This window comes from Dermacentor albipictus, chromosome 1, assembly GCF_038994185.2.
Source record: "Dermacentor albipictus isolate Rhodes 1998 colony chromosome 1, USDA_Dalb.pri_finalv2, whole genome shotgun sequence".
In the NCBI taxonomy this organism is placed as follows: Eukaryota; Metazoa; Arthropoda; class Arachnida; order Ixodida; family Ixodidae; genus Dermacentor; species Dermacentor albipictus.
In genome coordinates, this window is record NC_091821.1 from 278,514,524 (window position 1) to 278,533,831 (window position 19,308).

At 47.8% G+C, this 19,308-nt stretch overlaps 1 protein-coding gene across 5 annotated transcripts in view; it reads right to left on the reverse strand.

Annotated features, from left to right (window-relative positions):
• Positions 1–19,308, reverse strand: part of LOC135920263 (nucleolysin TIAR-like) — a 260,801-nt gene that overhangs the window by 140,847 nt on the left and 100,646 nt on the right. The window lies entirely within an intron of this gene.

Here is a 19,308-nt window from a genome sequence, read left to right on the forward strand (position 1 = left end):
ACGCTTTCGTACCGAGAATACTTTGAGTACATAAACCGTAATGCTTTATTTTGCAGCCTTTTCAGCCTATCTGCTAAGTACTGTTGACGAGGGTTCCATACTATGCTACCATACTCTAAGATGGGTCTGATCAAGGTTTTGTAGGCGTTCAACTTTACTTCAGCAGGTGTCATTGCTAATTTCCTTCGTAAAAATCCAAGTGTTTTAAAAGCTTTTGCACAGGTATTATCAATATACACATCCCATTTCCAATTACGTGTAAGTGTTACTCCTAGATATTTAACAGTGTCTGTTTGTCTGGGCTCGGACCCATTTAATGTGTAGTTAAACCTCAGTTACTGTCGATAGTCCTTCCCGGAAACCGTGTTGCATTGGATTTAATAAGTTATTTGCTTCCAAATAACTCATAATCGATTTTTTAAGAATGTGCTCCATAAGCTCGCAGCAAGCACATGCAAGAGATGTGGGTCTGTAGTTGTCAACCAGCTTTTTATTTCCTTCTCTGTGAATAGGGATTACCTTTGCGCGAAGCCAGTCAGTAGGAAGCGTGGTAGTTTTTAGTGACTTGACAAAAAGTGCGTGTAGTAAAGGGGATATTTGTTGCGCATAACATTTTAAAAATACATTTGAGATACTGTCTGGACCGGGCGACATTTTTGAGTCAACCTATAGAAGCAGGTTTAGCACGCCATCCTCAGTTATCAAAGAATTAAAAGCTGTTTCGGGCATTCCTACCGCAGTTGTTCTCATGAAAACAGATTGGAAATATTCGTTGAAAGAATTACCTACTTTGTGTTCATCCTCAACGAGTACTCTTGCAACTTGGTGTGATTATTTGGCTCCGCCAAATAGCGCCAGAACTTTTGGGGTTCAGTTTTCAAAAAGTTTGCTAATGTTTCGGACAAAAATTTACTCCCTCACTGTCTTAATTTCCATCTTCAGTTGACATGATAATGCGGGCACCTCTCGTGTATTGCTTTTGTTGTCTCTTTCTACGCAATCTTCTTTTCAGGTGAACTATCGAACGTGTTACCCACAGGGTTTTGCATTCAATCCTTTTATACCTTGTTGGATGAAGGCTGTTCACGCATCGTGACGGTCCGTTTGAGAAATTGTCTAAAGCTATATCACGGTAGTCAATTACACTCTCATCTTCTGCCCTATTATAATCTTTAACTGCTATCTTTGTGGGACTGGTCATGCGATTAATATTTGTGTTCAAGTCGCAAAACGTTAATACTAGCATCTTGTGATCAGAGATGCCTTCTTCTACAGTAACTGTTGGACATAATGTGCCCGACAGGAAGGCGAGATCAAGTACCATACTAGAATTTCCTTCCACCCTAGTAGGTTCCTTAACCATTTGGGTCAAAGAGAGATTGAACACTATGTCCAGGAGCCGTTCACAGCTATGCACTTCCGTGCCGCAAATAGACAATGCATCCCAATCAATTCCCGAAAGATTGAAATCACCAGATATTAGCAATTTAGTCAGATTATTAACTTAGTGGTGTAGGAAGTCGTGCATTTTTATTAGATAATCCTCTGTCTCTCCTCGGCGTCTGTAAACGGCACCTATTAGTATTGAGGAATCATTAACTCTTACGTTGCACCAAGTGCTTTCATGGTTAGCTATGCCGGCATCTTGCTGGAATGATCAACTTTGCTTAATGGCAATAGCCACCCCACCCCCACGGCCGTCACGATCTGAACATAGAAATGCGTAGAAGGGAGGGATTATTTCCAAATCGTGTATATTGGAATGTAGCCATGTTTCCGTGATTATGACCACATCGGGGGAGTAAAGTAGCAATAATTCTAATTTTACAGTTTTATGGACTATACTTCTGGCATAGAAGCTTAAAATCACAAGTGGTGTAGGGGTGCTATTGTGTCAGTCCTGCTAGCTGCCAGTACTGCTATCAGTTTTTTGGGGATGATTCAGTAGAATTCGCTTGTTTTTTTGCCACGTCCTACAGGTACAGATCATCATTAACTTTAATTTTGTTGAACACCACGTTAACCTTATCACCTTTCTTGTGTTCGTTTCTAGAAGAGTCTCACAACTTTGGACGCGTTTCTTGGACAGCAGCAGAAAAATCCTCTGATATCAATATGCCGCTGCCTTTCAATTTGAAGCAGTCACCCAGAACTGTCATCTTTTCTGTAAAATCGTAAAATCGCAGGATAACAGGTGGTTCACGACAGGCGTTTTTAGAACCAATTCGGTGAATACGTTCTACCGAACAGACCTCAATGCCTAATTTGTCTTTAACCGTCTCTTGTATTACAGCTTGTTCAAGCGCGGCTTTGTCTTCTTCCTTGCTTTCCTTTAGACCGAAAATGACTGAGTTATTCCTGCAACCATGATTTTCTAGGGCATCAATGTTTCTGTTTAACTGTGTGAATTCTTTTCGCCTGACGCCGACTGCTTGTACACATTCTTGTACTCTTTCGTGGTCTTGCCGTAATCTAGCAAATGATGTTTTTATTTCAGTCAACCTGCAGTCCGTAAGTGAATAAATAATGAAAAAGGAAGAAAAAAATTCTGCTAACAGCTGAACAGTCTCTCCACTTGGTCAGCACAGGTGGGGCCCAAGAACAAGGAATGCACGTAAGTCAACGCAGGAGGCTATTTGCAGACAGTGCCTGGTCTTCGTGTGAAGCAGCCGATTGTTTGCGCATGCTCCAGTCAATGAGGTCTCTCTGTTCCTTCTCTGTGCACGGAGCAGCGTACGAGAATAAAACTGTGCCAGTTTACAATAGTGAGCATGGTGGTGGCTACTGCTGATGTCACTGGTCGCGCAAAACTGGCACACGACTGGCCGCTCGAGACACCTTGCCTGCATTTGCGGGCTTCTTTCATGCTTGGAAAAACACTTATGTAGCTTCTATTGAGAAACAGAAAGCTATTTCGGGAGTTTATGTCACTCTACAATTTTCTCATTGACAATTTGTCTAATTATAACATCTGAGAAGTTGATTAATTAAGCCTAATTATCCTTAATTAGGTGGAATGAAAATATAGTTCGAGTATCTCCAAAATATTATGTTTGTTTTGTCTAGCTCTTATCAATTTACATATTTTTAAACTCTGGCTAAACGGCCCGGCGAGCAGAAGCATTTCGCCCAAAATTAAGCCCAATTGTGTACCCACGATATCTAGAATTTTTTCGTCAAGTCTCTCCACTTTTACACACACACAAAGAAAGAGTTTGTTTGAGAAAAAGTTTAAAGGCAATGGATAATGGTGTGGCACACCTGCGGACGTATTCCCGGAAGATAATTTTAGGCGATATCACTTTCAGTGCGCATTTATAAAGGCTGGTAAAGTAAAAAAGATAACATGATTGGCTGATTGAGCACTACGTCATGCGAAGGCGATTGCATTGCCGAAAGTGATCGTCCAAGCTTACGTATCCATTCTGCTGCTCTCTCATGGCATCCAAGGTCAAGCGGTTATGCTCTGAAGTTTACATCGGCCACAGAAATTTTGCTGAAAAGGTCCTGGTTATCTAAATACAATGTGCTCCTTTTCTGTCTCTATATCTAGCTTCGTACTAAAAAGTTCATATAAGTCCAACAAAGGGTTGCACTAGGGGTAAATTTTTAGAAAACTCGCACTACAATCACAACATAAAGGAATGACATAAAGAGAGAAGGAGAGAACATTTCTAAGTCCGCACAACTGCGTTCCAGTTTTCTCTTTTTAGTCATTTAGTGGCATGTGAAGGATCAGTCTGCGAGCAGGCAATGCGGCAAGCATGTCCTGGCAGCACACGAGAGGCGTGTACATCTGCTACGATTCCTCCCAAATTTTGTTCGACCGAATTGAGCATTGAATACGCACGAGCTATGGCTATGTGCGATCGTGATATCAACGTGCACAGCAAGGAGGAATCATACTAGATGATGCGGCAGTACTGCAAGTCTTCACGAGGCACCGATGGTGGCGCTCCACGGAGCAATGCCACGGGCTATGCGTGTTCCTACTAGCAATGGCCGTGCCTGTACCCATTAGGCAATGTCATTCATCAACGTTGGGTATGTCGATGGAGGGCATATGTGTCATTTTTAGAATGTTCAAACACAAAGCAACAGTGACACATCGTCTTCCTGAACAGCGAACACTGAGCCAATCAGGCAGACGGCACTGAAAGAGAAATCGGTAGGGCTGTGGAAATAAAATTTCCATCCAAGAATTCACTATCCCAGCTTGTGAGAGCAGTGTTCCGAATTATTGCGTTGCAGGTTGTACATGCACCAGTTACTAATTAACTGTGCAGATAACCTTCTGCTCATTAATTTTCAGTCATTCTAGAAGAATGGTACTTATTGTTTGGCGCCATGTTTATATCATTTTAAAACAGTGCTGTAGTATCCTCTCCTTCAGCAAATTTGACGCTGAACGTGCACATGGTAACATTCTGTTCCTTTGTATTACTCTCAATGCATTGGTGCCCCATACAATTCACAGAGTTTATCATTGGCAAGCTCCACAGTTATTCGAACATTGAATTGTGAATGGTACTACACATGCCAATGTATATGAACCTGGCTTAATCCTTTTAGAGCGAGCACTTAGGCGCCCGTTCCTGTGGCGAGCGTCAGCATTCCTGGTGAGCGAATGAGCACAGTGCCAGATGAGAGCAAATGCGGCACGCAGCCGAGAATGACAAAAAGCGAGAAGAGCAGCGTGTCTCCGAGTTTTCCAGGTTTTCCCTGGGTGCCTTTGCAAAATTCCCTGAGTGATACACAACTATGTTTTTTGTCAAGACTGGCTGAAACTATATCGCCTGATGCTGTCACTCTTAATAATTAAAAAAAAAAACCAGACTTAATCCAATTTGAATGCGAAGAAGTAGTGTTTATGGTATCCAAAAGAGAATAGAAGGGAGGGGTTAGTAAAATGCACAGCAAATGTCTTCGAAAAAAAAAACTGCAAATTGAGTCAGACATTCTCAAATACGAATAAAAAGGAGATGCATACAGAAGCAAATATTTTCTAATATAAGCATATTTCTATCAACTGATAGCAAGCTCATCGGTATGAGGCCTGAACTTTGTCACAACTAAGATTCTCTCTCAACAGCTGGTGTCAACCTCAACTGTCCTGACATACACTCAACCTGTGCGCGACGCCTCAGTGTTGTGTTTCACTGCTTTGAAGAGTTTATTTTGGTTTGGATGAGGGAAACCTGCATCTCGGCCTCAACCAACACTATTTTTTGAGTTCAAGCTCGTTCAAAACGGCGGCAGCACGCTTCCTTTCCCACTCAATTGCTCAATACGTAGGTCCTTTCTGTTCTTGTCCTCCTTCCGCCACTCGTTCACCCCACGGTCCATTTGAAGCATCTTCTTGGTCAGTTACACAGTCCACGTCTGATTTTCCCAACTCCCTAGGGGCCGCGAGAACATCAGAAAAATCGGCCAGTTAGAAAAAATAAACGCATTTCATTTACTGCCCTTAAGGGCTCAAACCACCACAGGCACATTTAAGTATGTTCTGAAGGCCTGTTGGTACACGTATTGGGCATGTCGGTACTCGTACTGTGACAGGAAATACCGGGTGCGCGCATGTATAATTGAGGAATACATACTGTGTCCCGTGGCAATAGCCCCTTCGCATGCTTGTAATGCTTTACTGCAATACTTTTGCGTATGCTTCACCAAGTAACATTTCTGTATGGAGGTGAAGCTGACTTTCGCGAACCGGCAACATGCAATGCATCGTACTTTCCAAGCTTCTAAGCTAATCGCGAGGACCATAAAGATGGAGTCCATGCCATTGCTTACAGTAGATAATTCTTTCAGTAAAAAACACAGCACCCAAGGGCAAGAAGCTTCACAGCGAACGTCGAAGTAGCTGGGCCTAGCATTGCCGCAGTGGTGGCTACGGCTGCCAGCGCATCTTCATGCGAGAGCCAGGTTCAAGGCGGCGAGGTAATCAAAATGGCAGCGGTGGTAGCTTTGATTAATGCCATTTTGGACCTGCGGTCACGGCAACACGTCCGGAGAATCGGACGGCGAAGAGTTCTTGCATCTGAAATACATTGACTCTATGTGGTGCCGCGAAGCCGTCCAAATTGCCGGGAATACAGAAAGTTGGTCGTTGACTGTACACTGCCAACTCCTTCAGCCGACGACAGGGCGTCAAAGACGATTCATTACGATTCTTGTCTGTTACTCGAGCCAGCATTAGCTCGACTTGCGACCCTTTCAATAAAATTACAGCCTATTTTCTCTGATAGACGCATAAATTCCCCGAGTTTTCCCTGAGTTTTTCCAGACTACTCAAAATCCCTGAAAATTCCCGCTTTTCCTGGTTGGTAGACACCCTCAAGAGGCAGAAGGAGGAAAGCTGAGGAATGTATGGCGAAAGCGCAAGATGAAAAGGGTACTGTGGCAACAGTGGCTACGAGATTGCACTAGAGTAGTGCGCGTCGTCTAGGAGGGTCAAAGATAGCAGTGGCGCCACGCTTTGCTCAGTTTGCAACGTGCCACACAAGACAGATTGTCCACGCCAACCAATCTTAACACAAAATGAAAACACACACAGAGTTGTACTCAAATTTTGCATTAGGGAGTATCGTAATCGTTGGCGAATTTTTTATCAAATCAACTCTGTGCAGGCTTTTTTTAATATTTTACATGAGAAAATATTCTATTCTTTATTTGGGGTGATTATTTTTTCGGAGTATCTTATTCAGAAATTTCACTACTCAACACACACCTAGAAATAATGCGGATGTGCACGTGCCTGTTTTATGAGCTCACTAAAAGGAAGTGCAGCTTTTTAAGTGAACCAGATTACAGGTGTTTTCAAAGTAATGGTTAAGGAACACCGTCCCACGCTATTGTACAAGGTCCTGCACGCTGTCAAGCATACTGGTGTCAGCTCCATCAGCTGTTTAGGCAGAGCGGACTATTATTGAACCGGGAAAATTTGTGCTGCTCAGTGGCAATTGGCCACATTCGTGAGGGGACATTTGTGATTAGGTGTATCTGGCCACCGTCGCTTTTATGCATCAAAAGTTTTGTAGGACATTGGAAAATATCAGGTGTTTCTTTTGACGCAGAACACTGCAAAAAAGCTTAACCTTAATGTGTGCTACGAGATACACTGGCGTTGCCGAATTTCTCACAAACGTAACAATCAATCGCGGTCTTTATTGGAATGACAAGACATTTTTTTAGCACACTTTGGAGACATATTTCAAAAGTGGTGCTAGCCTTAGAATTTCTTAAGCAGACCCCCCCCCCCGGCAATGCGAGGTCTTGCTGGCGGTGTTGCGCGCGAGCTGTTCTCTCGTTCACACAGCGCACGATTTTGCGCGCTGTGCACAAGGGCACATGACTAGCGGTATAATTCAGTTCTACACGAACACTGAGGCAGAACAAACGGATCGCAGAGCATGATCACGCGCCGGAGCATGGTAGAAAATGGCATAGTTTCGGTACCTACGCACGTGACCGCACGACCATGGGAACAAGCAGACAAAGCGGAAGTGCATCTCTTGTTTCGGTGCTAACTAAAGCACCAAACCCGCAGACATTCCGTCTGTGCTTTATTATTTCTCTAAACTTCAATTTGTCAATTCATGCAACCAATCACACAGGTAACAGTGTTGTCTTGAATAATTCTCAAAGTCACGTGTCACCACAAGTGAAGTCACCCTCTGGACACGATTACGTAGGTGCTGGGCATGATTACGTCACCGTCTGGCTTGGAGAGCGGCGGCAGCGAGTGAAGAGGGAAACGGTGTTTCGACTGAAATTTCAGATCTTTCCACAGCGTGTAGCGATGTAATACTTTGCAGACACAATTGTTATCACGCAATGTATGCTCTGCGCTTGTCAGCTTAAAATGGCCAGACCTGGTGAGGGGCCCTATAAAGAAGTGGAACAGGGCATTTTTACGGCGGGTACGATGGCACATATGTCCAAACTGGTGTCCTAGAAATTCATTAGAATTGGATGCGCCTTGCAAGCTCACCAGCTACAATTTGTTAATTAAGGATTCAATTAGCAATATTTTATTAATTAGTTGAATGTGTGTTTCGATTTCTTGTGCAATTAATGTCCATGTCTGAATAATCCAGCTTAAGGACTACAATTGTATTACCTACAACATGCAATTTTTTTTTTAACTCCGGAAAACTTGAGTCACTGTTTCGTATGAAAGCTGGAGCATTAATTGTGATAGCCAATTATTAGACAGCTATACGAAGTAAGCTTGGTCATTTTATCAGCTGCAGAAGGTGCTGTAAACATTCGCTTACTCAATTAACAAGCAGTGTGTCACGTGCACCTAAGCGAACATGAACACACCTCGCTCGATGACCACAGAAACTGCCTGTCAAAAGATTGAAGTGCGGAAGCGCGGTCCCAGGGGGGAGTGAATTCATCTTCGTGTTGCCTCTCTGTTGCCTCTCGCTTCAACACGAACTAAGTGGTGAGAACACACAGCGCAGAGGCTATCAGCCGTCGGGGCACCTAGACTCTGTAGCCATCGCAGATCGCCTTCAAGATAGGGTCGGAGCGGCCGATCTCAGCAGCGCCCCATAAGCAGCAGCACTGCTGTACTTACAACCTAGTACACGCCCCTGCTTTATCGCACTTGGATTTTATACGCAACATGATGGCGGACATTCGCCTGGATTGTCCATATAATTGCTGTAGGGGGGGTAAAAAAAAAAAAAAACGAGGAAACCTAAGCACTTCTACGAGTTGTTATGCGAATGCATTAATGTCCAACTGATCGCCGCTGAGCAGTCTGCTGCGAGTAATGTTTTCAAGTTTTGCCGTGGGGTATGTTATCGGGTTTTGCGATTAAATTGGTGCGGGCTACGCAACTAAGCCCAGCGGGGTTGAGAGATACGGACAAGCGCGACTGCTTCCGAGAGCAAGGCCGCTATTTTGTAGCGTTGCCTGATTCTATGCTATTCCTATCCACCACACACGGCCGCCCGATTGCGTTGACAATGTGGGCAGGCCGTCGCTCTGACTAGTGGCCAAGCGCGAAAAGCCTAAGGCATAGAATCGGAAAAGGCATCGCTAAAAATACCGGCCCAAGACGGCGTAACCCGCAGGTGCGCGTCACGAGGCTGCCTCGCCGACGACCCACACACCACGGCGTCGCCTTATCTGCTCCGTCGAGGCGCGCTAGTGACGTGGCATCGCGGCGATGCCCTCACCCCTAACGCAACACGTGGTGCGCTATCGCGGCAGCAGCTGCTCCGTTCCGCCCACTTGTAAACGCAGTGGCGAACGACTGCGTTGCGGCTCGGGCAGCAGCACATCCTCGAGATCAGCCGCCATCGAGCCGGCGCTCCGATTGCCGCCGCACAGGGTTGGCATTGGAGGAGCAGCGAAGAGAGCAAGGCTCGCGCCGTGCGCGAGAGATGGCGCCAGGAGCGCGCGCAGCTCAAATTCCCTTCATTTGAAAGTACCGCCACTCTCGAACTCTGCCGTTGGCCCCCGTTTTTTTTTCTTTTTTTTTTGCAACGACGATTGGTCTTGAAACGCGCGGATCTTGCGTTTTGCGTATGTTTTTCTGTTTCGTTCGCGCCATTTTTCTCCTCAGTCCGGCTGGCTCGGCGTAGCGAACGTTGTACGCTGCGTTTCCTGCTCTGTGTGCTAGCGCTATGCCGTGCTGTTGCGCATATAACTGCAGCAAGAAGCCTGAATATGGTTATGCCGTATTTCTGATACCACTAGGAAAGCGTGACGGCTTGCGCAGGAAGTAGCGGCTGCATAGCATTGGCCGAAAGAACAAAGAACAGCGTTGTTTGCGAGGTGACACGTCTTATTGCGCGTAGCAAAGCATCCTGTAATGCTGCATTCTTTTCATTCTTCCGGCCTGCTCACCAGCATTTTTTGTTGCGGTAATTTGTACGTTGCATAAAAATGCGGTTGTCCTCAGTATGCTTAATATTCTGCGGCGGCTCCATCACCTTGCACGTCGCCAACTGTCGTTATAGGAGTCTTGCGCTGGAGTTTGAGGTATAGTGGCGGCGAGGAACGTTATTTGGGTAGTACCAGCTTGGGTAGTATTGAGCCCTGGCTGTGGCGAAGCACGTTTCTAGCCAGATATTTGCGTCGATTAGAACTTTTTTCTGCCCTGTTGCGAGTGCGAAAAAGCTCGTCACTTCTCACAGACCCCGCTGCGAGCTGGCCGCAGTCTATAGTTTAAAGAGCCACTAAAGGCAAATACCAAGTCGACGTAGAATGTTTAAATAGCATTCTAGAAACATCGCAACGCTTGTTTCGTGCCAAGAAAAGACTTATGGCGTTTTTCACTGGTCGATCTGGAGCGGCCGCCGAAATCCTAGAGCGAGCGCTCGGGTTTAATAATTATTTATGGGGTTTAACGTGCCAAAACCACTCTCTGATTATGAGGCACGCCGTAGTGGAGGACTCCGGAAATTTAGACCACCTGGGGATCTTTAACGTGCACCCAAGTCTAAGTACACGGGTGTTTTCGCATTTCGCCCCCACCGAAATGCGGCAGCCGTGGCCGGGATTTGATCCCGCGACCTCGTGCTCATCAGCCCAACGCCATAGCCACTGAGCAACCACGGCGGGTGAGCGCTCGGGTTTCATAAATCCGAATCGGCCAGCGGAGCGCAAAAACGCTCCGTGGGGGATCACACGGGAAGTCTGCATACACGTCGCACAAACCGGTTCCGGAAACCATGCCCGACTTCCGCTCTGTACGTTTCCACGGCAACCAAACTCGCTGTCCCCCGTGTGTAATTTGACCGCAGCAGTCGCACAGTCCGTCATTTCCATGTCGCGCCCGCAAGTATTGTGCATGGACAACGTGCATAGGCTTCGTACAGCACCTGCGTCACTTATGGCGTTTTTCACTGGTCGATCTGGAGCAGCCGCCTGAATCCTCGAGCGAGCGCTCGGCTTTCACCAATCCGAGTCTGCCAGTGGAGCGCACGAACGCTCCGCGGGAGATCACACAGTGCACGTGACACAAACCGGTTCCGCAAACTATGCCCAACACAATGTTGTGCGTACCGACCGGGTACCGATTTCGCTTGAAGACGGAAGTGACGCCATGTGACGCGTCCTATTTCCGCCCGAATCCGCGTCTCGGCGGCGGAGCAAGTGAGAGCAATCCGGCGCGGAGCGAGTTGATCCGAAACGTCCAGTGGAACGCGCGAACCAGCTCCAGATCGACCAGTGAAATTCGGATTCGTTGCCGCGGAGCAAAAAATCCTGCTCCGAATCGACCAGTGAAAAACGCCATTAGTAATCGCTCTCGTCCGAGCTCTCATCGCTGAACGCGAGCGCTGCAGCAGCAACGAACGCAGCCATTTTGCGAAGCAACAGAATGTTGTGCGTACCAACCGGGTACCGATTTCGCTAGAAGAAGGAAGTGACGCGTGCTATTTCTGCACGAATCCGCGCCTCGGCGGTGGAGCAAGTGAGAGCGATCCGGCGCGGAGCGAGTTGATTCGAAACGACCAGTGGAACGCGCGAACCCGCTCCAGATCGACCAGTGAAATTCGGATTCGTTGCCGCGGAGCAAGAAATCCTGCTCCGAATCGACCAGTGAAAAACGCCATTAGTAATCGCTCTCGTCCGAGCTCTCATCGCTAAACGCGAGCGCTGCAGCAGCAACGAACGCAGCCATTTTGCGAAGCAACAGAATGTTGTGCGTACCAACCGGGTACCGATTTCGCTAGAAGAAGGAAGTGACGCGTGCTATTTCTGCACGAATCCGCGCCTCGGCGGTGGAGCAAGTGAGAGCGATCCGGCGCGGAGCGAGTTGATTCGAAACGACCAGTGGAACGCGCGAACCCGCTCCAGATCGACCAGTGAAATTCGGATTCGTTGCCGCGGAGCAAGAAATCCTGCTCCGAATCGACCAGTGAAAAACGCCATTAGTTTACGAGAAAATTGCATATGGAAGGTCCGTATACCTTTATCGCAATTCAAATCTCCCGCCACCCTGCCGGAAGAGTGGTCAAATTGCATACGCAATCACCGCCCTTTGCTGCCGTCGGTGAGTAAAGCGGCGCCCGATAGACGGCGGCGGTACCGAGGGAAGACAGATAGTTCTCTATAAGCCACCAGCATATACAGGAACACTAAAGACAGAGTGGCGGATTCGCCGTTGCAGCTGCTCTTTGGTCAAGTAGCGTAGACCGTTCGGGCATCCGGCGACATCACATGGAAGTTGCATTCTCTGCTACTTGCAGTTTGTACGAGTTTCGCGAGCCAGCAAATCCCGCGCAGCACTACGCGACAACTATTGAAACGCGAAAACGAAACCTTTCGACCATCCGCGTCGTTGTCAGGGTTATTTCGATGAGTTATTTTTCTAAAAGTGAAATAGAACTGAACAAGAAGCATTTTATTTCGTCTTATAATACAATGCAAGGATCTTTTGTGCAACGCGTGGTGGAGTATTAGTGACAGAATTTAACTGAGGAGTGCTTTCGTCATAATACAAGTACTTGAATGCTCCGGGGGGAGTCTCTAATCATGTCCTGCATGATCATCATCAACCTGGTTACGCCCACTGCAGGGTAAAGGCCTCTCCCATACTTCTCCAACTACCCCGGTCATGTACTAATTGTGGCCATGTCGTCCCTGCAAACTTCTTAATCTCATCCGCCCACCTAACTTTCTGCCGCCCCCTGCTACGCTTCCCTTCCCTTGGAATCCAGTCCGTAACCCTTAACGACCACCGGTTATCTTCCCTCCTCATTACATGTCCTGCCCATGCCTAATTTCTTTTTCTTGATTTCAACTAAGATGTCATTAACTCGCGTTTGTTCCCTCACCCAATCTGCTCTTTTCTAATCCCTTAACGTTACACCCATCATTCTTTCCATAGCTCGTTGTGTCGTCCTCAATTTAAGTAGAACACTTTTCGTAAGCCTCCAGGTTTCTGCCCCGTAGGTGAGTACTGGTAAGACACAGATATTATACTTTTCTCTTGAGGGATAATGGCAACCTGCTGTTCATGATCTGAGAATGCCTGCTAAACGCACCCCAGCCCATTCTTATTCTTCTGATGATTTCCGTCTCATGATCCAGATCCGCCGTCACTACCTGTCCTAAGTAGATGTATTCCCTTACCACTTCCAGTGCCTCGCTACCTATTGTAAATTGCTGTTCTCTTCTGAGACTGTTAAACATGTCCTGCATTTACCCCAATTTCTCGATAATTAAGGCTCTGTTCGCGATAATATTGACGCCTTAGAGATTCTCGAGGACTAATTTATCACTTCAGCTCGTCTTAATAGGGTCTTTTAGCGGTGCTACGGAAAGTGCGGTACGGCAAGTGCGTAATACCGTACCGGTCGAGGACTGCGCATGCGCGAACTTTACCGTACGGTATGATTTTCCGTACGGCATACTAGACGGTAAGGAGTCGGTAAGTCTGGGCTAGCACCGTGTGTCACGAGCCGAGCTGCACCAAGCCAAAACAGTGAGAAGCTGATATCGGCCAGAGTCCACGCTGTGCATGTTCAAGTCTCGCGTGCGTTTTTCACGATGATATGACCAAGGCACGAGTTAACATTAATTAACCTGCTGCGACACGACGAAGTAGAAGCAAGACAGCCCTTCTAACCGGGAGGAAACTTCGGCTGAACTGGACTTGTGGCCGTACCCTTCTGACTAGCGTTTAGTATACTCTGGCCGAATGAAAAGAAGAATATTAAGAAAACCGAAAATCATCTAAAAGAAAAACTGAAAATAAAAAGTGGCATAAAAAAAAAGCCCTTCAGGTTGGTGGCGCCATCTCGTGACGCAGAGTTTACTTAGAGGGGACGCCGAGTTTTTATAGCAGCAACTAAGTACATTCTACTTGTCTACTGGTGTAAAGTGCCGGCAGCGGTGCAACTGACAACAAGCACCCCTATTTTTATATGTTTCTTAGGCAAAAACACCTATGTAACAAATATACGTTTCACGCGTTGCAGGACAATGTGTCACAAGAGGTCGCTTCCGGCCTTGTGACTGGCGTCTACGCTTGTCATAACATGGCACTTCTGTAAAGAATAATGTGTGTGTGGACAAGCTAAACCTTTTTTTACGATCCGTTGCCTGTTTTGCTGAAAATTGAAGCAGCGGCTTGTGTAGGAGCGATCATTTCTAGCTTACGTCGATCTGTACGTCAGTCAGATACAACGAATGCAAGCCCTGAAAAATTAGTGGCAAGTACAGGGTCTGTTCTGAAAGTAGGACTGGTTTTTTTCCTGGACGAACGGGCAGACGAGACGCGGTCTGCGCGCTAGGATCGGTGAAGGGGGGGGGGGGATATTGGGAGCGCTGGGAAAAATCGGCTCTCGGCCGTTGAAGAGAGCAGGTCGCTTGTACCGTGAACCACTGTCGAAATGCCTCGTCACGGAGAATCATGGACCGTTTACTGGATTAGCGATGCGCGATCAAATTTTGTGTAAAGCTTGGTAAAACGGGCAACGAGACTCCCGACATGATTAGGCAGGCCTACGGTGATGCTGCCATGGGTAGATCAGGTGTTATTGAGCGGCACAAGTTGTTCCGAGAGGTAGGGAAATAGTGGAAGACGACGACCGCTCCGGACGCCTTTCTACCAGAAAGACCAACGAAATTTTGTCGCGAGTGAAAAATTTTCTGAACAGTAATCATAGAATGAGTATCAGAATGATTGCTGATGACTTGAGCATTCCTCAAACTCAAGTTTTTGAGATCATGACCGAAAACTTAGCCATGAGGAAAGTGCGCGCGAAGTTCGGGCCGCAAGTGTTGTCAGAGGAGCAAAAGGCCAACCGGAAAGCGATTTGCCAGCATCTTCTTCATGTGAATGATAACCCCGACTTTATGTAGAATGTAGTGACCGGTGACAAGACGTGGGTGTTTGATTACGACCCGGAGTGCAAGTGGCAGAACTCAGAATGGCCACAGCCCTTCTTCCCCACGCCCCAAGAAAGCACGAATGAGCAAATCCAAGCGAAAGTCCATGCTCATTCGCTTTTTTCATCGACATGGAGTCATCCACAAAGGTGGATGAATGAATGAATGAATGAATGAATGAACATGAATGTGATGCGCTAGAAATGCGATGCGATGCGACACTGTCGCATTCATGTAAACGCGGCTCATGTAAACAGCAGTAATGCGCTAGGAAGGCGCATCGCATTAATGCGCCAGGCGAGGGTAGATTTACGGGCGCGAGTCGACTCTCGCGGGGCATGTAAACGCAGGATCGTCGCATTAGGAATGATGGGAAGGAATTACCAACCAACATGGCGGCGGTCCCGGCTGCCCGCTTCGAATTGAATTTGGCGTTGCTTTTGGAAAATGCACTTCGTTCGCAGCAAATGAATGTGTAAACGGCTTTCGCTTAGTCTCAGGCCGCTTCGACGACAGGGTATTATGGATAACCTTGTGGTGTTTTCGAGATCGCTTCTCGTTTCGAACGAGGCGAAGCCTAATGAAAGAAACATTCGAGATGTCAGCGCTACCTATCGCTATAGTTGGAAAATAGCCGCAACGACGACTAATGGACTCCGAGATCCGAAGATCTCGCTGGCCAGCTAAAGCTGCAAAAAACGTGCGCTGCTTCGCGTCCGCTACACTATAGCGTATAGCGTACGCTATAAGTTGCGTACGCTAAACTAAAGCTGTCTATTTCTCGGCACTCAACCACCAACGTGCACTCGGCCCACAACCGGAAACCAGTTGCACCGGAAGTCGGTTGCACTTCACTTATACGACACCATGTGGCGCTACGTTTTTGCGAGAGTTAAGGCGCTACATGTAAACGGCGTCGCATCACCTTTCCCAAATGCGCTTGGAAATGCGATGCGCCACTGTCGCATTCATGTAAACGGGGCTATTGTTCCGTAGCACTACCGCCGGCTGCAAAAGCGCCGTCCCGGAGCGACTAAAGATCGGACTCGGAAGCAGTGTAGTAGGCCTTGAGCCTACTGACATGCACGACATCACTTGATGCCAGAAGAGACTGCGAGGTTGAACCCACAGGAGCAATTTCGTAAGTCACAGGCGTCACCTGGCGCAGCGCGCGGTAGGGCCCTGTGTATCGCGAAAGGAGCTTCTCTGAAAGTCCGAAGTGACGGGAGGGCGACCACAGGAGCACGAGCGCGCCAGGCGAAAGCTGTACGTCACGATGGCGGGCGTTGTAATGACACTGCTGAGTGGCTTGTGAGGTCGTCAGTCGAGCACGGGCAAGCTGGCGTGCATGGTCGGCGAGGGCGATGGCGTCGCGTGCATACTCGCTTGTTGAGATCGCAGCAGGAGGAAGTGCCGTGTCTAGGGGCAAGGTAGGTTCGCGACAGTACAGTAGATAAAATGGAGAAAAACCGGCGGCGTCATGCCGGGAAGAATTGTACGCAAATGTTACGTAAGGAAGGGCAATGTCCCAGTCGTGGTGGTCTTTGGAAACGTACTTGGACAGCATATCGGTAAGAGTACGGTTTAACCGCTCTGTCAGGCCATTGGTTTGAGGATGGTATGAGGTAGTCAGTTTGTGTTGAATTAGGGGCCGCAAAAACATTCGGAAAATCCCGCAGTTCGAAAAAAAAAAATTAACGCATGTCTTTAACTGCCCTTAAGGGTTAAAATTGCCACAGGCACGCCCGAAAAAGCTCGTAGGGCCTGCCAGCACACGCATGAGGCATATCGCTCGTACTGTGAGAGGAGATGGGGTGCAAGCGTGTATAATTAAGGAATACATACTGTGTCCCTTGACAATTGCCCCTTCCCACGCTTGTTATCCTTCGCCGCGTAACACTGCTGTAGTAAGGCAAAGCTAACTTCCCGAGACGCATTACGCAACGCGAGCTTCGAAGCCAATCGCGAGGATTACAGAGGCGGAGTAGGTGCCATTGCTGACAACGGCAAATTGTTTCAATGAAAAACACAGCACCGCACGGCAAGAAGCTTAATAGCGAACGTCGAAGCAGCTAGGCCTAACGTTGCCGCGGTGATAGTGCGCTGCGTGCGAGAGTGCCGGTTCGAGGCTGCGAGATAATCTAAATGGCGACGGTGGTGGCTTTGATTAATGCCATTTGAGACATGCAGTCAGGGCAATATAGATTGACTATATGGAGTATGTGGTGGTGCCGCAGAGCCGTGCGAATTATAGGGCATGTTCGAAAAATCGGGCGTCTGGAAAATCGGTCGTTAACTACCCTGGCAATACCTTGTGCCGATGACACGGCGTCAATGACGATACGTTGCAATTCCTCTGCTACTGGAGCCAGCAGTAACACCGTCACGACTTTCGTTTCCTTTCAATAAAGTTACAGCTAATTTTCCTTGATAAAAGCACAAATTCCCTGAGAATTCCCGGTTGTCCCGGTTGGTAGGCACCCTGTTCGCTATAAAAGCGAAGATTCCCGGCCTCCTCCTAGATGTTGAAATCAACAGCAAGCGTGCGCGACCATGTGAACACACCCTACATACCGCCTGTTATCTGTGAGAAAACCAAATAATCGTCGCCCACTCATGCGTGCGTGGAAGCGTAGTTCAAACCAAATTCCAAAAATCTAAGGTGTCCTTAGGTATCACCGAAGAAACGCGAATGCGAAAGCCTTGTAAAGCCGACTGTAATTCACCTTAATCCAGCCTAATCGATCTTAAACCTCCTTCCCCTATTGCAAAAAACCAGCGTCTTCCAGTGTGAAACCAGCGCGGTTTTTGACACTGGATCACACTGGGGACGCTGGCGCTCGCTGGGACACCAGTGAGAACGCTGGGTAAGAGCTCGGTCAAACTGGACGAGACGCTGGTTCCACTGCCATGACGCTGGGGCGCACTGGTTAGTGCTGTACAGGCGCTGGTTCTCGCTGCAGTTAGGTGGTTCGCACTGGAAACTGCGCTGGTTCCAGTACGCAAGGACGAGCGCTGCGGAACATTCAATGCTTTATACAATTTCATCGCTTGATACTAATCTCTTGTCCTATATAACGGTATATCTTGGGGTCATAAAACTATTTCGCGTCGCAGCTTGGAATAAAGGTGCGTAGCTGCCCAGTTTATGCATGCATCTTTGACACTGCAGATCACTTTGGTTTTTTTTGCATTTTCCCTTTTGACTGGGCGGCTAGCTAAGTTCTTGAACGAAACCACGCAAACGCAGAGAAAGCCGCGTTTTTTAGTAGTTTGCACGTAACATAGGACTGGGAGTTGTCGCCGTTGTCGCAGTGTTGTGGAGTGGACATGAACTCCTGAAGTCGTTCAGACGCGGTCAAACGGACCCCGAGTTCGAAACCTGCCGCTGATTGATATAATAGCACGGACACTAAAGCTGAGGCGATTCGTTGCGCTTCCACTTTCCCTATTGTACTGAAAAAAGGTTCCGAGGCTCAAATACACACATTTTAGCTTTCGCCAGCTACCCGCGCCGAGATCGGTCCCCACCGAAGCCTAGGCCTAACGTATCCACAGAGTCCGCCTGCACGCTATCAGCGCGACTGGGATCAGCAAGTCTAACAAGGTCAAATCACTATATTTCAGCTTTCGCACCGGTGTTCTTAAACTATTTTTTCGTGTCTACAGTGCCAGCACAAGAAGCGATGAGCGCCGATGTGACGCGTCAAACACAGGTATATGTGCTGTCACCGAAGGCTGCCAGCACTAGACCGCGCTTCTCTGATGAAGATATATGCCTAGGCAGACGTGTCGATTGAAACGCATCACTGATGTAAGAAAGCGCAGCATATCCCTTGTCTGAAGAACAAAAGGCTATCGAAATCGGCAGTAATAGCCCTTACAGCGTCCCGGGTCGGCGGTTCATTTAGGGCTTATTTTTGAAGTTAAAACACCAATCGCAAGTGAAAAAAATGGCTGTGGCTTAGCTAAGGTCAAGCCCAGGATGCGAAGCATACTAGCCTTTATTTTAGTTGTTGAACCACTGTTTAGCCTGGTGAACTGCTGTTGCTTGGCTATATTTGGTTCGGCTAGACGAAGAAACAGCTCATGCGTTACTCTGCTTCGCCTTCAAGAGTGGAACGCGACAGCGTTCCCGTCGACCCGCCAAGGGGTGTAAGACAATGGGCTACGGCGCAGCGACTACGCGCCCCGCAGTGGACGCGGTGAGCGTCGAGCAACGCAGCGTTCGGCGCGGCAACGAAATGTGCGCCTGAGCAAGCGACGCACGCCTGAGCCTTAGAAACAGCTCGTTTCTAAGGCAACACCGCATTGACTAGAGGCGCTTTTGTACCGCTTTGAAGCATCGTACTCGTGGCTCAGTGGTAGCGTCTCCGTCTCACACTCCGGAGACCCTGGTTCGATTCCCACCCAGCCCATCTTGCAGGAGTTGAGCCAAAGCCA